The sequence below is a fragment of the Galeopterus variegatus genome, unplaced genomic scaffold (assembly GCF_000696425.1).
Source record: "Galeopterus variegatus unplaced genomic scaffold, G_variegatus-3.0.2 Scaffold2707, whole genome shotgun sequence".
NCBI lineage: Eukaryota > Metazoa > Chordata > Mammalia > Dermoptera > Cynocephalidae > Galeopterus > Galeopterus variegatus.
Window position 1 is genome coordinate 53,168 of NW_007728818.1, and position 17,880 is coordinate 71,047.

The 17,880-nt window shown below is 37.7% G+C and overlaps 1 protein-coding gene across 4 annotated transcripts in view; it reads left to right on the forward strand.

Annotated features, from left to right (window-relative positions):
* The first annotated feature begins 395 nt into the window (after nt 1–395).
* TRIP12 (thyroid hormone receptor interactor 12) overlaps nt 396–17,880 on the forward strand; it is a 151,341-nt gene continuing 133,856 nt past the window's right edge. For 3 of the 4 annotated variants that reach the window (XM_008582716.1, XM_008582717.1, XM_008582718.1), the window contains exon 1: nt 396–433. The gene's annotated coding sequence lies outside the window, so the exon portion shown is untranslated. Of the gene's footprint in view, nt 434–998; nt 1,017–17,880 lie in introns of those variants that run through there. The other variant, XM_008582715.1, reaches the window with a different exon arrangement.

Below are 17,880 nucleotides of genomic sequence, written 5' to 3' on the forward strand. Positions count from 1 at the left end.
CGGAGCCGCGGAAGGACCGGGCCGGAGGTTGACGGGCGAGGCGCTCGAGGGAGACCGCGGCCTGAGGGACCAGGGCCGGGTGGGAGCGGGGGGGTCGCTGGGTCCCCCCTCCGGTCCCCCGCTATGAGGAGGGCCCTTCGCGGAACGGGGGTAAGGGGTGTGGGTCTTGGGGAGCTCGGGGGGGGCCGGAAGTGGGCTTTGGAGCTTGGAGGGCGTCTAGGAAGAGAGAAAGTGGGGGGCCGGAAGTGCAGGTGGGGGGTGTGAAGACGACAAGGGTTCCCCGGAAATGGGACGGGGGGCCCGGAAACCTGGACAGGGGAGGCTCCTAGGCCGAGGACGGCCCGGAAATGGAAACTAGGGAGCAGCTCGAGTGACAACAGTTGTGGGAAGCGAGGGTCAGAGGAGGGAGAGGCCGGAGTGACTTTAGACCGCAGTAAGGGGTTTCCTGCCGAGGGGGACGGCTGAGGGCGGGCCAACCCGGAGACGGGGTCTGCGCGGGGCAGTTTTTTTTTTTTTAGTCATGGGAAGTTGAGGCTGAGAGAGGGTGACGCCGAGAGGGGCAGGCAGGGGGGCATCAAAGAGGCCGGGAAACTTGGCTGAGAGGAAGAGAGGGAGTATCCTTGTAAATAGACCAGAATGGAAATTGGCGTGGTGGGGGGGGGGGGAGGTGAGCCAGTTGCCACCCCAATCGTATTAGCATTCAGAGCGAGTCAGGCGATTAATTTATTTATATGTGGATTACATAAAACCCGTTATAACGTTTGTCCATCAGGTCCACCCTGAGTGGGTGTCTAATACAGAAACAAGTTAGAGGGGAGTTCAAATAACGAGGGTTGTAGAACCCCAAGTCCTGTTTTCCGTGTCTCTCTCCCTTCCTCAGAATAAGAGAAATCCTTAATTTGCTAGAGAGAAAAATTCATAAAAATATAAAAGCCACATACACATCAGGAGAAAATAACTTACACATTTAAACTATTGGTGGGCGACGGGAGGGAGCTGCTTACCCCTGTGGTGAGGTGAGAACAGACGGGGCTGCTTCCAAACCCTTAAGACATAATTTGTTTTTGATAATTGCGTTTCACTTTGTCTGGAGGAGATTTAGCTTAAGATTCGTGTCTGGCGGTGGGATAGTTTAATTGTTTCGCTAGTTAATTGGGGGAGGGAATGTGTCTGTATAAATGTGTGTTTTGGTGGAGGGTGGTACGGTTGATAGTGCAGTGAATCCGTTCTTAGTGCTCTTCTGATTTCCTGCTGCCTCCTTTCCTAGTCGGCCATCCCGATCTTGCCTGGGCTGCCAAATCACTCGATCTCCGGGCTTTACTCCGTTTTGTAGGCCTTTTAGTGATGTGCTTAACTTTTTATTCCTCTCGAATCTCATTAGATATTTTTGGCATTTCAGTTTTTAAAGACCTGGCACGCTGAGGCTCAGAATCTTCTTTCTAAAAACAAAACAAAAATACGGGGTAGAAAGTTGAAAGAGCTATTGAGTGGGGTAAAAAACCGACGCTCTGAACAAAGGTCCTAGTTATGTTAGGAAAAAAGGCTAGAGGCCTGTATATGAGGCCTGTGTGTGTGTTGCATTCCCCCCACCCCAACCCCCCGGCCCCCATAGGGGTGCATCAGTCAGGGATGAGGAGTGGAATTATCACAGTTTTAGAGGCAATAAATTGTAGGTGATTTTATTGAGGATTGTTTTCATATTTGCATTATGCAAAGAGATCCATATTAAATGTACGTTTTGGAGTAAACACAATTTCTCATTCTAACTTTTGACACACCCTGGTCTGTGTTTGGCCCCCCAGAAATACTGAGCTGGGGTGGCTTTCTATCTTTGTGAGATTGCTTGTGGGAGCTTTTATTTTAAGCTTAAGAGAGCACAGTAACATGGCTGGGGTTTGTGGGCTTTGTACCCCACTGCTTTTCTATGATTGTGCCAATATCTATAGGAATTGGAGAACTGCAATTAAGATCATTGTTTCCATTTGCTCCCCAGTTTTTCAGGAGTGTGAATGGTTTTTAAGTCTGCTCAGCTGACATTTACTATTTAGTTTGTGTCTATGAACTAGGCTTTTTTAGTTTTTTTATTTACTTTCTGAAAATTTGAGAACAGTTTGGTGTTTAGTGTTCCATAAGGTGCTAAACCATAATAATTATATTTTAAAAATGAATGGGTTGCTAGGTAGGCCAGGGTAGAGTCACTTAGTAAAGTTAATGGAGTAATGTATGTTTACTCTTTCATTCTTTTAAGATTATTGTATTTATGTAATCTAGATAAGGTTTTATGTTTAAGGACATCATCCTAGCAAAGAAGATACATCATTGGCTTGGAAATTCACACACTGCCAGTTATTATCTCTGTGACCTTGAGCTAGTCACTTAACCTATCTGGTCTCCCTTTTATCTGTAAAATGATGGTGAGTTGATGAGTAATCCCTATCTTAACTCATTGGGTGGTTGTGAGTGAGACCCAGCTGAAGTGAGACAACAAAATGCTCAATAAGCGTAAGATGTATTGTTAGTTTTAGAAAACTATATTAGCTATTTTGAGGTCATTAAAAAAAATGCAGATTCTCACCAGTGGTGTTGGTTGTTGGGGGAGGGGGTAATTGATGTAAGGTAGGTCGAAGATAAGTTATAGCAGTTTTTTTTTTTTTTTTTTTTTAAAAGATGACCGGTAAGGGGATCTCAACCCTTGGCTTGGTGCTGTCAGCACCACGCTCAGCCAGTGAGCAAACCGGCCATCCCTATATAGGATCCGAACCCGTGGCCTTGGTGTTATCATCACCGCACTCTACTGAGTGAGCCACGGGCCGGCCCAAGTTATAGCAGTTTTTAATTTGAAGTTGCTGCTTAATTGGTCATGGAACTTGGGCCCAGTTTTTATCTGTTAAATTAATTTTTTTTGCATCAGCATGCCAAATACGTTTTCACCATAGATCCTACTGAATATATTTGTTAATCCTGTTTAGAGAAACTTTGGACAAGTTTCTTTGCATTTTTATTATTGACAGAATTAGTACATATTCTGGTTTGTGGCACTTATGAAATTGACTTCATAATGTTAGAAATTATAGTTAAGGAAAATTGTAATCTTGGTCTCTGAGTTTTCTTTGTAGAATCCAGGGAGCTTTTATTTCATTTTTCTTTTAAGCGGATGGGTGGGGATCTTTTCTGAGCAAATGTGATACCAATTGCCCTTTTATTTTTGTTTGCTGAGGTACTTTGATGGACTCAAGTCAAAGCAGCGACCTACTTGTTTCTTTTCATCTTCAGTCAAGTTGTTCCTTGCTACTGCCACCCTGACGTGCACTTTTCGCTCATTTAAATCAAGTAAGCACCCACAATGTGCAGAGTAATGTAGCAGGCAGAGAATGTAAAAAACAACTTCAACTTACCCCTTCAGATCATTTCCTCAAACAAACTTCTGCCCCATATTTCTTGGTTATCTGTATATGCTTCATTTCTGGATTACAGTACTGCAATTGTTGGCATGTGTTGCTTTTGTTTCCCCGACTGGATTGTAGGCTTCCTGAGGGCAAGGATTATTTCATATCATTTGGTATGCATGAAGGTGTACTCATAAACCTGATTGAAAAATAATCCTTGTTTTCCTTCCTGTTCAAAACCAGTAATGTTAGCCTGGTTTTGCTGACTATGCAACTAGTCTTCTGCTTGGAAGTGTTCTAGGCCCCAACAAATTGTTCAGAATGCTTCCTGTGGTTTGGTTCAGTGATCATGGCCTCTTCATGTCTCCCCTAACTAGTATGCCATCAGAGTGCCTGGATGGAATGCAAATTTTTCACCTCCACGTTTCAGTATTAAGCCAGTGGATTATTCTATGTCTCTTTTTCCATAGGCCAAGCTGCAGTTAATAGGACCAAGCCTGAAGGGAGTCCAGGCTGATAAAAAGGAAGAGTAAGAGACTAGTGGATATTTCACAATAGATATAGTTTGTGGACTGTTTTGTAATCTTATTGCTAGTAGTTCTTCACATGTATTGTAAGCTTTACATTTGTGTATTTTTCCTTTAGTGCCTCTGTCATTTCAACAGCTGTGTTACAAATTTCTTGAAGGCTTAGCAGTTCTTTATGTTCTCTACTACCTTTTTGTTAGGTTACTCTACGTAGTGGGTACTTGCTATCATTTGCAGTAAATAGATAAGTATATTGATACTTGACCAGTCTCTTGATTTTTCTTTAAGTAAAACTTAATTTGGCTAATGTCCTGGATTTTAGAAAATGTAGTTCTTTAATTAAATGTAACATCCTAACCTATTGATAGTTTCAGATTATTTGCAAAAAGTGCTTGTTTCCTAGACAGATAAGTCTGTTCAGTAGTTTTTCTTTGAGGCCTTTTAGATTTTGATTATGTTTCTTGTGGTTTCATTAAACTGCATTGGCCAGAAGAATAAAGAACTCGTCCATTATTTAGTCTTGTCTGCTTTGTCTTGAGTGTGCAGAAGCTCTTGGTAACAGTCAGTTTTGTGGTTATGCTTGATTTAAAAAGTCTTTCCAGTGATTTAGATTGAAAAAGCTGCCTGCTGCTTTGTATGTGAATAGCACTGCTCAAGTGTGTATCTGATTTGAAGTAAAAAGACTTGGGTTCCAGTCTGGGCTATGCCCTTTCTATCTTTGTGACTTTGGGCAAATAACTTAACCTTTGTGAGTTTTCAAGTGCCCATCTGAAAAATGCGGTTATTACCACCCAACCTAGAATCCATTGTCGTTTATGTGACACTGTATGTAGGAGATTAGGTTATACAGATGAATTGGAACATTCAGCCCTTCCTCCACTCGTTCACTCTAGCATTGGCTATTGCCTCATTTGTTAACACTCTTCTATGTAGAACATACCTTTATTATATACATAGGTATCCTACTTGGAAATACTCAAGTATACAATAGTATTTCTTAGTTGATTATGAATTCCTTGAAGTCAGTAGACCCCTTTTTTATCCCTAGTATCTAGCACAGTGCCTAGCCCATAATAGAATTTCTTTAAATATTTGTTGAAGGACTATGTCTTGTGAGACATAAGATACTGTAAGATAGGAATCTTTCCAGAACTTTTTGAAGTACTCATATATTTTAGAGAATACAAGTTAGTTTAAATCCTACATACTAAAGAATTAGGGCAAGTCATCTCATATTATTCTTTAATTGTCTATATAATAGTTGATCATTTAAAAGCTACATTGAGAACCTACATATTTTTTGATCCTACATACTAAAGAATTAGGGCAAGTCATCTCATATTATTCTTTAATTGTCTATATAATTGTTGATCATTTAAAAGCTACATTGAGAACCTACATATTTTTTAATACATTGATAAATGATTAGGGTTTCTAGCCAATTTATAATATGCATCATTAGTTTTTTTGTCTGTTTCTTTTTAGAAAGTATGCACTTCTGTAAATATGGTATTATTGTCCATACACAGATTTTGAAGGCTACTTAAAAGCTGAAGTGTCATCAACAAGCCTCCATTCCACCTACAGGCAGCACTCTGAATAAATAGGGGTATCTTGTGGTGTCTTAAAGTCAGATTAACTCAGTTCAAAGTCCTTACATTGATAAATGTGTGATGCCCTGGAAACCTAGAGTGAGTTTTAGCAGTCTATCTGAAATGCACTGAGTTGCAATTTAAGCTGCTTTGTGTCCTTAGAGAGTAGGTTCATGGAGATCATATGGAGGCCCTTCACCTCTTTTTTTTTTTAATTCTCAAAATCAAGTGCTTGTAGTTGCCTTGTAAATAGCAAATATATGAAAATGTTACCTTGTCTGGCACTAGTGTTTTGTAATCCTGCTCGTTTTGCACCCTTGGCTGCGGTCAGTTTGAACTGCTTGTTCCTCCACACCCAGGTGCTTTTCAGCATTCTTGCCCTGGCTTTCTACTTGATATGATACCCCTCCCCCATCCTGTATCTCTTACAGCTACATTTACACACTTAACTTTCTTCTAGTGGCTCTTGTAAGATTTTTATTCTTCATTCTCTTATCCCTATTCCCCTTCTATAACATTTTATTTTGGTTCTGGTTTTCACATTCTATCTTATATAATTAGTTGTTTATATCTTCTCAGTTTTTTTGTTTTTTGTTTTTTTTTTCTTTGGTGGCTGGTAGGGATCAAAACCCTTGAGCCTGATGTTACAAGGTGGCTCTCTAACCAACTGGGGCTGGCTGGTGACCTCCTACATCTTAACTTTTTAACTAGATCTTTGGCTTCTCTGAGGTTAGAGGTCTCATTTTTCTGTCCCTACAGTGCCTGGCCAAGGCTCCCAACATAATACATGGTAGGTGTCAGTGGTAAAGTTCATTTTTGTGTGACACATTGAGAAACTATATTGTGAAATAATATTAGCATCACCTGCCATACTTTACTGTCAGCTTGCTTGTTTCTATTTTTCAGTTGGTACTTTCAGGTAGGATTCTGAGAATAGTATATAAATTTTTCAGAATCAGGCTTATTAAAATTAGCTACTTGAGGAATTGTTAAGGCATTAAAATATTTTAGTAACTTGGTTACCCCAAAATTCAGCATTTGGGGATTATATTTATTTAGTAGATGATGTTTTATTTATCAATACATATTTATCAAGTGTTTACTATGCACCGGGACAGTATTGACATTAACACAAAAGGGACTGCTAAGTTCGTACCTTACTTGATAACTTAAGTGATCATAACTTGTTTAAAATTGTATATAAGAGTATAGTATTTAGCATGAAGAAGTATTCTGTAAATATTCTAAATGCAAAATTTTGGCTTTACTAAATAAATTGTTGGAAGCACCTTCATTATACAAATATCTTATCGGAAGCTAATGTGAGTGCATTTCTGATTCCATACAAGATCTGCCCTTTGGAGAGTGCTGAGGAGAATTAAGAGATTTATAAAAATGAGATCCCTTATCTTGAAATGTACTATATTGTATTGTAGGTGAGTACAAACTCATGACAGTAGAACACAACATCTAACATTGTGCATATTTGTTATTTAGTACAAAATTGAGTTTTATACAATGGGTGTTTGAGAGTTTAGGGAGAGATTTAGTCCTGGGTTGAAGTTACTGAGGAAAACTTTATGGAGAGAGGAGGGATGTGAACTGATCCTGATTATTTGGGATAGGTATAGAAGAATAGGGAGCTTAAGGGGGGAATTGTGGCAAAGATCTAACAGGCCCTCTTGGAGTAGAGAGGGTCCGTATTTATGACATAACAGGAAATTTGAGCTGAGGTTATTGATGTTCTTAAATGTTCCCATTTAGGAAATTAGATTTAACAGACTATGTTGAATTGTTGATCACTGAATAGACAACATGAAAAATATTTAGTTTATAAATGAACTGAAAAGGAAAATAAAAGTGCTTTTAGATCTCATTTATCTTTTTATGAATTTGCTTCCCTTTCTAAGGCTACATATAAGGGTTTTTGTGGTAAGTTTTGGGAGAGAAGTAATAAAGGTAAAACTTATTTCTTGTCAGTTTCCCTGCTTGGTCGTTTAAAATGTTTTGGTTAAATAAGCAGTGGTTTATTGTCTGAATGACTCCCACTAGTCCTCTGTTTAGTCAGTGAAGTCTTCCTTTAGTGGAGAAGCTGGCAATCATTTTGTCTTAGCATATTCAACTATCATTTATTCAGAGATGTAAAAAAAAAAAATTTAGAGTACTGTTTGAGAGCTAATACATGATTTTTTGTAAGTTCTCACTCAGAAATTTGTCAGTCTTGTAGAGGAGAAACTTCTTATCTAATGCAGTGAAGAAATGTTGTTTAAAACAAAAGTGAATTGTGGTTGAAATGTTTACATACTTTAAGAAAGCGCAATTTAATATTACCTAGTTTAGTCTGATTAAATATTTTAATAAAATATTGCCCTAGTGCTCTGGTTGATGTCATAGTAGACCGTTTGTTACTCCTTTACTTTTACAAAGTATGTGCAACAGGATTTTAAAAATGGGAAATGAGATTACGTGGTGGCTGAAGGGAAACTAAAGATAAAGAATATTTTATTCAGGATTCTGGTATCCATACTATTTAGCTTTCTTTAGCGGCTTTTTTTTTTAAAAGATGACCGGTAAGGGGATCTTAACCCTTGACTTGGTGTTGTCAGTACCACACACTCCAAGTGAACTAACCGGCCATTCCTGTATAGGGATCCAAACCCGTGGCCTTGGTGTTATCAGCACCACACTCTCCCAAGTGAACCACGGGCTGGCCCTCTTCGTTAGCAGCTTTTATTTCTAGCATATTCTTGTAGACTTACCTGATTGTGGTTTGAATTAATTTGATTCTTCTTTATGTGGAAATAACAGAGATGCTAGCTGTTAGTGGAAGTTTATGACTCAAAATTATACCTGTTTGTGGAGTTTGGCTGTATAGTCCAACATTTGTAGGGTTTTGTGGACTTCAGAATAAAAACATTAGTGAAGTCTGTATATTTTACTGATACAATAGGCATGAATGTCTATTTTTCTGCAAAACAGCCATGCAGGTTCATATGTTTTTCTTATATGAAGCATACATTTCCTTTTCTTCTACACTCCTAGGGAGAGCACTTAGTTTCAAGAGGGAATTTGACCCTCATCACCCTTCCATCCCTGGTCCAAATGCATTTGTACCCTTCCCCCAGAAGATAGCAAAAATTAGGCTGATTTTTGAGAAGAGTCTTAATTTTGTGATCAGACTTGCTTGCTAATTATTTCTCATTTTGGTCTCAAAATAATTTTATCAGAAAACTAGACTGTTAATTCTAGAGTTCATCTCCTTTATTTCCTCCACTCTTCACCTTGCCATTTGAAAAATTTTGCCTTTCCAGTTGAGGCTGTGAGGTAAGACTTGGGGAATTTCAGCCTTTGGTGGGGCACTGTAAAATAATCTGCTTCTGCCTCTCTAGCTATCTAGTATTACTTTTCAGCTGCTTCTATATTAGGCCATGCCGTTTTTTTTCCCAGGTATTTTCTCATTACACAAATTTAAGACTACTGAAAGGAATTACTAAAGAGATAATAAATAGACCATCATTTGGTATCATTGTGGCAACTGTTTTAATTGATACTCAATTTATTTCTTGAATCAGCTAAGGGATTGGTCAACTTATGTTTGTTGGAATAGTGGAATTTTCTTTCTCTTCTGTAGGATGGGCCTAATACTTAACTTATGTGTTTTACTTCTATTTATTCATGTATGTTAATGCTTTGTTCCTTGTTACTAAAAAAGAAAAATGAGATGATTCATAATCGCACAATTGTGAAAGATTACTATATTTTGAGAAACTTAAAACTTTTTCATTATGGCCTCTGAGTTTATTTAAATTTTTAATATCACAGAAAAGGATTTGGGAAGTTTAACATGTTTTTTTGATTTGTGAAGTTAGGAATGGTTTAATCTATAGTTATTTTAAGGAATGTAAAGTCAAGGACTTAGTAAAACAACAGTTCTAAAAAATTCTGGAATTATCTCTATTTTAAGGGCTAGTATTTGAATTGTGGTACAAGGAAAGAGATTATCTTGGTTTCAGCAAGTACTGTATTTATCTCTTACAGGTGTTGCTTGAATTGTATTTAGCAATACTCTCAAACCTAGAAAAGCAGTCATTTAAGCCACCTCTGCTCTCAGTGAAGTTAGTCTAGCATTGGAGATAGAATTAATGTATATGAATAATAAGAAAATGGTATGTATTATTATAAGTATTTTTTTTTTTTTTTTTAACATTTCTTATTTCAAGCCATAGGCCAAGATTTGGGATTACAAGGATAATATGTGATTCTTGCTCTTGAGCTTATAGTCTTATGGGGAGGGTGTTAAACTTAGGGACAAAATTAACCATAAAAACTCTTAAACTGTATTCTGAGACATAAATCAGAAGTCTCATTAGTCGACCAGCTGTTTGGAATAGTTAATATGGTAAAAATATTGCCAAGATATTTCTCAAAATACTTGTATTATCTGCATTGCATCCATGTATATACTTGCCCACATTGAATTCTAAATTAGATTCCTTGTAATCTTCCTGATGTGTCTTTTACTATGAAATATGTATAATATAGTTTAATAATGATCTATGTCAGTCCAGTGATGTGGGAGATTAATGGATAAGAATAATAAGGAAAAGGCTGCATGAACAATAATAGTAATTAGCAACAGCCACAACTAATCTCCATTGAAACCTCTCCTGGACTCAGTGCCTGGCTGTTGGTATTTTATGTAGGTTAGCTGAGTTTCTAGAGGGGGGGATAATATGTAAGTGATAAAGGAGTTCAGTATAGTGGTTAAGAACAAAAACAGGCTCAGTTTAAATCCTGGCTCCAACACTAATAGCTGTGTAACCTTAGGTAAGTCACTTTTTTTGGCTTTAGTTTCCCCTGTAAAATGGGAACAATAGTACCTATATCCTAGGATTGTTAAATTAGTTAATGTGTGTAAAACTTTTCGAGCAATGTCTGGTACAGAATAAGTGCTTGACTTTGTTAGTTAATAGCATTCTTTTTTTTTTTTTTGTCTTTTTCCGTGTCCGGCAATGGATCGCAACCCTCAGTGTCGCCCCCGCACCGGACCGGGGACCGGCAACGGGATTGCAACCCTCGGTGTTGCTCCCGCGCCTCGCTCAGCCAGTGAGCGGGAACCGGTCTGTATGTGGGATCCGAACCCTCGGGCGGGAGCGCCGCCGCGCTTCCCAAGCAGCGCACTTATCCAGTGCGCCACCGGGCCGGCCCCGTTAATAACATTCTTTTTGAGAGAAAACATTTTTATTTTCTTTGCATCTGAAAAGACAGATTTGAGAAGATGGATTTTTCTGATATCATCTTGGTATTATTTGAATGGTAGAGTTTTAGGGTTGAAAGGAGATCGTTGAGGGTATTAATGGACTCTGCAGCAAGATTTTAGATTCTAGTTTCCTGGTTGTTTGACTTTGGGCAAGTTAACTAATATGTAAATTTTATAAAATACATACTTCTCAAGAATCTTTTGAGTTTTTAATGTGAAAATGAAGTCCTTAGCACAGTGCCTGGCTCACAGTTATCAGATAGTATTTGCTATATTGTAAATTTTCTGATTATGGTATTGGATCCTAGAAGGAGTTTAATAGTAGCTTTTATTCTAATTATTTTAAAAGATGCCTTATTTTCACAGTTGATATAAATGTATAAAATTACAGTGGACAGTGTGAAGTTATTATTTTTAAGATGTTATAATTTGGGTGTTGAGTAAATTTAATGGACAATTAAAATGAAACTTAAAGATTGAAAGGAAAAATAACCCTGACCTGGATTAATGACATTAAGCACTTCCAAAAGTTTTTGCGTTGGGGGCAGTTTCTAAATTTTGTCCAGGTTCAAGTGTTTTATCACTGCTAATTAGTCTATTTGACTACTTATAATTTCAAATAAGTAAGGTCAGTGTTACTGTGATGTGGCTTAAGTGTTTTGATGTCTTCATTTTGCAACATGAGTCTCAAGACTTATAAAAATGTTGCAAAAATAGTATAAGGAACATCCCATATTTTCCTTTATTCAGTTTCAAGGTCAAGTTTTTTATTGTTAGTGGATAAATTTTTCTCTTTTAAAACCTTTTTTAATCAGTGAAAAAAAAATGTTTTTAAAGGAATAGATGTGGTAAAACCTGTTGGAAAAAAGATGAATGCATTTTTTTCATGTGGTTCTTTAGCAGTCATTATATGCTTGTTGACTTTTCAGAGTGTTCTGAATACATTGTAATGTTTTGTTCCTGACTCATTAGTGAACATCATTAGTGAACATTAGTTTATTATACTGAGTGAATATTAGTTTATTATGCTGAGCCTTAAGGCCTCACAGGCAATTGGATGCTCATAAGTGGCCTGCTTTTTATGGAACTTCCTTGCTTCCTACAGTGAGTGTGCCTTCTCTCCCCTTACTAGTTTTTGAGTTTGAATATGTTTAGGCCCTGTGTGCCACACCCTACTCCCCCAGCTTTTAATATGCATTGAATTGCAAAACTACTTATAGAATTGTATATTTTAAGTAAGTTCAGAATGAAGGCTTGCATTATGTGGCTTTAAGAGAGTGATAGTTTTGATAGTTCAAAGGTGTTTTAAAAACTATATTTGTTCTCAGCACTTTTCTTGTTAGTTGAGGGGATCAATAAGGCTTTTTAAAAATTCTGCACGTGAGGGCCTATCGTGTGCCAGGCATACATTATTGTGTATAACCTTTTGTCCTTAACTCTTTCAACATGCTTGTGTATCTTCTCTTTTTCTAAACGACTCTTTCCTTTTGCCTGCTATTGCTTAGTAATGACTCCTACTGTCTGTGCTGGCCTGCTTTGAATAGTCTTAGATGAGAGGACTTAAATTTTTTTAAATAATTTTTTTATTTTAGAATAGTTTTAGATTTACAGAAAAGTTGCAAAGATAGAGTTCCCCTTTACTACTCCTCACCCGGTTTCCCTTGTTAACGTCTTATATTAGTATGGTATATTTGATATAACTAATTGACTAATATTGACACATTTTTATTACCTATACTCTATTTGAATTTCCTTAATTTTTACATAATGTCTTTCCAGGAGCCCATCCAGGGTGCCACATAGCATTTAGTGAGTACCTTTTTTTTTTTAAAGATGACCGGTAAGGGGATCTTAACCCTTGGCTTGGTGTTGTCAGCACCACGCTCAGCCAGTGAGCAAACCGGTCATCCCTATATAGGATCCAAACCGTGGCCTTGATGTTATCAGCACCACGCTCTCCTGAGTGAGCCACGGGCCGGCCCCAAACTACGCGTTTTTAAAATTTACCCACTAGGGCTGGCCCGTGGCTCACTCAGGAGAGCGTGGTGCTGAGGAGGGGGGGGGGGGGGTGATAAAACACACGGGCCCACGGTTTGGATCCTATATAGGGATGACCGGTTTGCTCACTGGCTGAGCGTGGTGCTGACAACACCAAGCCAAGGGTTAAGATCCCCTTACCGGTCATCTTTAAAAAAACAAGAAAACAAAACTCGTAGTTTGGGGCCGGCCCGTGGCTCACTCAGGAGAGCGTGGTGCTGACAACACCAAGCCAAGGGTTAAGATCCCCTTACCGGTCATCTTTAAAAAAACAAGAAAACAAAACTCGTAGTTTGTGAGGCATTTATTTCTGATTATATAAAGTGTAGACTGTAAAAGACAAAATTACAACAAATTTAGCTTAACGATCTTAATTGGTTTAAATTCGCAGTTCTAGAATTGAGCAGCACCTCTTCCATAATACAGAATGAGTGTTCCAATAAATTGAGTAGAGGAGGTTGGTTTTACAGATGGAAGAGGGCTGAGGAAAGTAGAAACAGAACAAAAAGATTGGCCATGTCAAGGTTACTTTCCTTGTAAAGGTTAAAACAGAGGGGACTTCCTTATGCCTGCTATAACTATCCTGTTTGGGGATTTGGCTATCTCTCTCTCTCCTGACTTCTCAGAAGGTCAGATAAACAATTTAGTTTTGGTTTGGTGGTGTGGAACTTTAGCATGAATGACTACATTTTTGTTTGGTATGTTGGGCCCAGTGTAGGAGCTCAGTCCAAACCAAGGGCTTCCTATAACTTTTATTTAATAAGAGCAGTAGTTAAAATTTGAGTAAAGAAAAAGATAAAGAAAATTAAGAACCATTCATAATCTCACCACCTGATACAACCACTATAGTAAACATTTTTATATGTATTCTAGCCTTTGTTTTAATAAAAGTAGATCCATGTTATGTTTTCCCATACTATTACATGATGAACATTTTCTTATTTCATTATTCTTTATTAATGTTTGCTTTATATTTACTTGGTTTAACCATAATTTATTTAATCCTTTTCCCTTTGTTCGATTTAAAAAAAAAAAAAAAAACCGTGTTACTAATAGTTCTTATAGGAACAGCTTTGTACCTAAATCTGCGAAGTTTTTAAATGAAGCCTTCCTCCCTTATCGTATGTATTAACTTTGGAAATGTTCTTCTGTTTATGTGAGAAATGTGTATGTATGCTTATGGCAGTCCAATGGTACGAGTCAGAAGGCTCCTTGTATGGCTTACAAGGTCCTGCCTGGCCACCTCTCTGACATCCTCTCCTACTTTTCTTGGCTTCTACTTGCTCTTCTTGCTGCCTGGAATGCCTTCTAGATCTTCTATGGCTGTCTCCTCATGCATAAGATTTTAGCTCAGATGTTACTGCTGAAAGAGGCCTTACTTGGTCACCCTATCCATAATCCTTTATCTAAGAACATTTTCACCTGCAAGTAATAGAAAACTTGACTAACAGGGCCTTAAACAGATTGGGGTTTATTTTTCCTCATACATGTTCAGCTGCACAGTGGTTTCTTTGAGGAACAGGCTCTTTGTGTGTTTCTGCTCTGCCATTCTTAGCAAGTGGTTTTCATGGCCACCAAATGGCTGTCGTGGCTTGAAGTCATTGTGCCCACCACAGTTGAGGCAGGAAGGAGGAAAAGATGTGTTTTTTCCTAAAGCCAGAAAGCAAAAGTATTCCTAGAGGATACCTAGCATACCTCTGAATCATCTTATTGGCAAGAACTGGGTCATATCTCTGGCAAAAGGAAAAAAAAAAAAGAATGATGTTATTTTGTACACAAGTTTAGACCACTGGCTTTAAAATTCTCTTGATATTCAGTCAATGATGAGAAATGCCCTACTGTGCATTGTCAGTGTTTGTGTATATATAGGTATGTAACAAATTAATTTCACAAGCAGTGCTTAATCACTGTGCATGCTGCTATTTTCTATTAGAAAATATTTCACATTTCATTTGAAAGGTCTGGGTAGGACCTTTTAAGTCTGGGGGTTCTTACCTTTTTTGTAGCATGGCCCTTTAGCAGTCTGAAGCTTGTGGATGCCTCAAAGTAGTATTTTTAAACTCACAAAATAAATGCATAAGACTCAAAAAACCAAATACATCAAAATGTTGAAATCTAGCGCCTAAACTTTGTTGCAATATAGTAATCTGTTTATTTATTAGCACTTTCAATAACGTGGTCTAGTAGCTGTTCAAAGTAGTCATGGATGTAAATGATATTTTGAGTATCTGAAACAACTGTAATGTGATATGGTAATATCTGTGATTTCTCTTGGTGCAAAGTTAAAAGTACTGCCAATAATGCTGTGGTTTGTTGCCTGTTCATACTAGAAAGAAATGTTGAATTTCAATTAGAGGTTAGTGAAATTATTTCTTTCAGTGCAGGTGCTTAAACTACTGGTTGCAAACTAATGGTCTAAATTGATTTCAAGACTCTAATCTTTCGGTTTGAAGAAATACTGGCTTTAGCCCAATTGTGACTCATCTCTGAGGGCTTGGGGAATCGCCTACTTCCTTGGAGGTGAAGGGATTTGTGCCCTGTGTAAGGCAGGATTCTTTCAACAGGGAAGAAAGGTGGGGTAGATGGAATTTGGGTAGGAAACACTGTCTTCTATGTTGTCCTGCCTGTAGTCTCTCCCTCCTTTATTCTCTTTCCTGACTGCTTAATTTTCCTTACAGTACTTTCTGATATTATTTGCTGTTTGTCTTCTACCCCTAGTAGAATGTACGTTCCTCGAGGGAAAAGACTGTCTTGTTTTTGGGCACTTTTTCCCAGTGCCTAAAGCCTGTGAAGTAGGGTAATCAAATATTTGTATAATAAATAACTGTTAAGACCTGGCACTTCACCTACTAGCTAAGGCTAGGCCTTGGTGTCCCCGTACTCCTCCCAACCACCCCAAAACAACTGTAATTGTTATGAAGGCTTAAGTGGGAAAATTTATGTAAAAATCACTGTCTCAAAGTGCTATACAAATGAGGTGTGTTTTTCCTTAGTGGATGTGTATAATAAGATGGCTGTGTTCATGTGGTTTCCCCTCTTGGGTTTTTTTAAAGTGTGGGGATATCTCAAACAGGTTGTAAAGCAGGAGCAGAGATATTTTTTCTTAATTTGTATAGGAGGAAGGAAAAGAAATACCCTCAGTAAAGAACTGTAGTCTAAGGATATTAATCTGAATCTCCCTGGAGTTAACCCCCCACCGCCCCCCATCTTTAAGGCAATCTACTTTTCTTTCATCAGGCATTCTTTCTTTCCTTTTTAAAGTGGGCTGACTTAAAATTGCAGAAACCTGATTGATGAAAATGCTGACAGAATTGGTTGCTATCATTAATTGGATTTTTTATTTAACTTGGTGGTTAACCACATTTCACTTAAAAGTTTTCTTAAAGCAGTATTTCTGGCTTATAAGACACATCAGTGCCTCTTGCACAGTTGGACTGCAAACATCTGTTGATTGTATACATTTTTTCTGGTCTACATTGTCTGTCTTAAATATCTACCCCTCAGATTTGGTTTGAGTCTTTAGTGTTTTTGTTTTTGTTCTTGTTTTGGCAGCTGGCCGGTACAGGGATTAAACCCTGGGCCTTGGTGTTATCAGCACCTTGCTCTGACCATCCGAACTAACTGGCTAGCCCTGGAGTCTTTAGTTTTTAAGGTTTTGTTAAAAGGTAAACTAGTACTTCTGGATCGCAGGGTTTTGTGAGTCCTAGAACTTCTTTTGAAACTACTTTTGGATAAGTGATATTATCCATGTTGATTTTAATTGTTTATTTGTCTCAGAAAAAGAATATTTAAGTACTTCCAACATTAGTTATTGTGGAGTATAACAGTAAAATGTTCCTGTAAATACTTCTGGTTCTCCCTTTTATATTTAGTGACAGTGTGGGAAACAAAAAGCTATTTTACTTTCTATCCACTGTAAGTAATGTGAAGAGGTTTCATTACTTTATCAGAATAGAGAAGAGGAAGATGTGGTATAGTATGGAAATCAGATTATCAGTGAGGTTTAGTAACTGCATTAACAAATTTCACCCTACTATAGGAGTTTTTTCATTCTTAAAAGACAATGATTATTTGTCTTTAAAATGTCAGTTGGTTTATAGTACCTCCCAGTAGTTGGGGGAAGGGTGTGGCATATCACACTTGGTTTGTTGGCATAGTTGAAGGTTTAAAAGCAACAGATTTAAGGTTTCCCTTCTTATGCAATAGTTTTCAAGCCAGGAAACATTTTCAGAGCAAAGTAGAATTTTTAAAAGCAGCTTTATTGACATATATAATTCACATGCCGTACAATTCACCTGTTTAAAACATACAGCGTTTTTATTATATTCACCAGATCACCACTATCTAATTTCAGAACATTTTTGTCATTCCAAAAGAAACCCTGTACTCGCTGGATTCTGTTTTAGGTTAAGTATTAGATAGAATTGACAGTTCTGTTGTGAAGTGCTGTCATCTTAGAATCTTACTAATTAAAAAAGAAATCTTAGCATTGTGTGATATGGGACTACAAGAGGAAACTGTCATTTGGATTTCTCCTAGGAAAAATTTTATCCCTTTTGGTAATTTCGACTTTCTGTTTTTACTTAAATTGTTATTTGGATTTAAACATCCTGTTAACTACAGAAATGCTTATTTGTAGCTGTGACAGTGTCTCTTCAAGGATGGAGAGGAAACCATCTTGGAAGATGCCAAGTTTACCTCAGAACCAAACTCAGTGATGGCTGTACTTGTCAGGGAACTATTTACCAGTTCTTTTTTGATATTTCAAGGTTGTAGAAGTCCAACTAAGAGGTAAAAATTAATGATTAACCATTAAGAACTTCCATCCACTTTGTTATTTAGAGGCTTATGTGGAATATTTTGTTTTAAAAGACCTTTTAAAAGACCTATCTATTAGTTATATTTGGTATGCAATTTTTTGGAAGAGTTTAGGTGTGAATTATATATTTGGGTTGTCTTTCCGTTGTCAAGGTGTTTTCAAAAAGGCTTTCCTCTCAGGGCCGGCCCGGTGGCACACTGCTATGGTGCGCCGCTTGGGAGCGCTGCGGCGCTCCCGCCGAGGGTTCGGATCCCACATA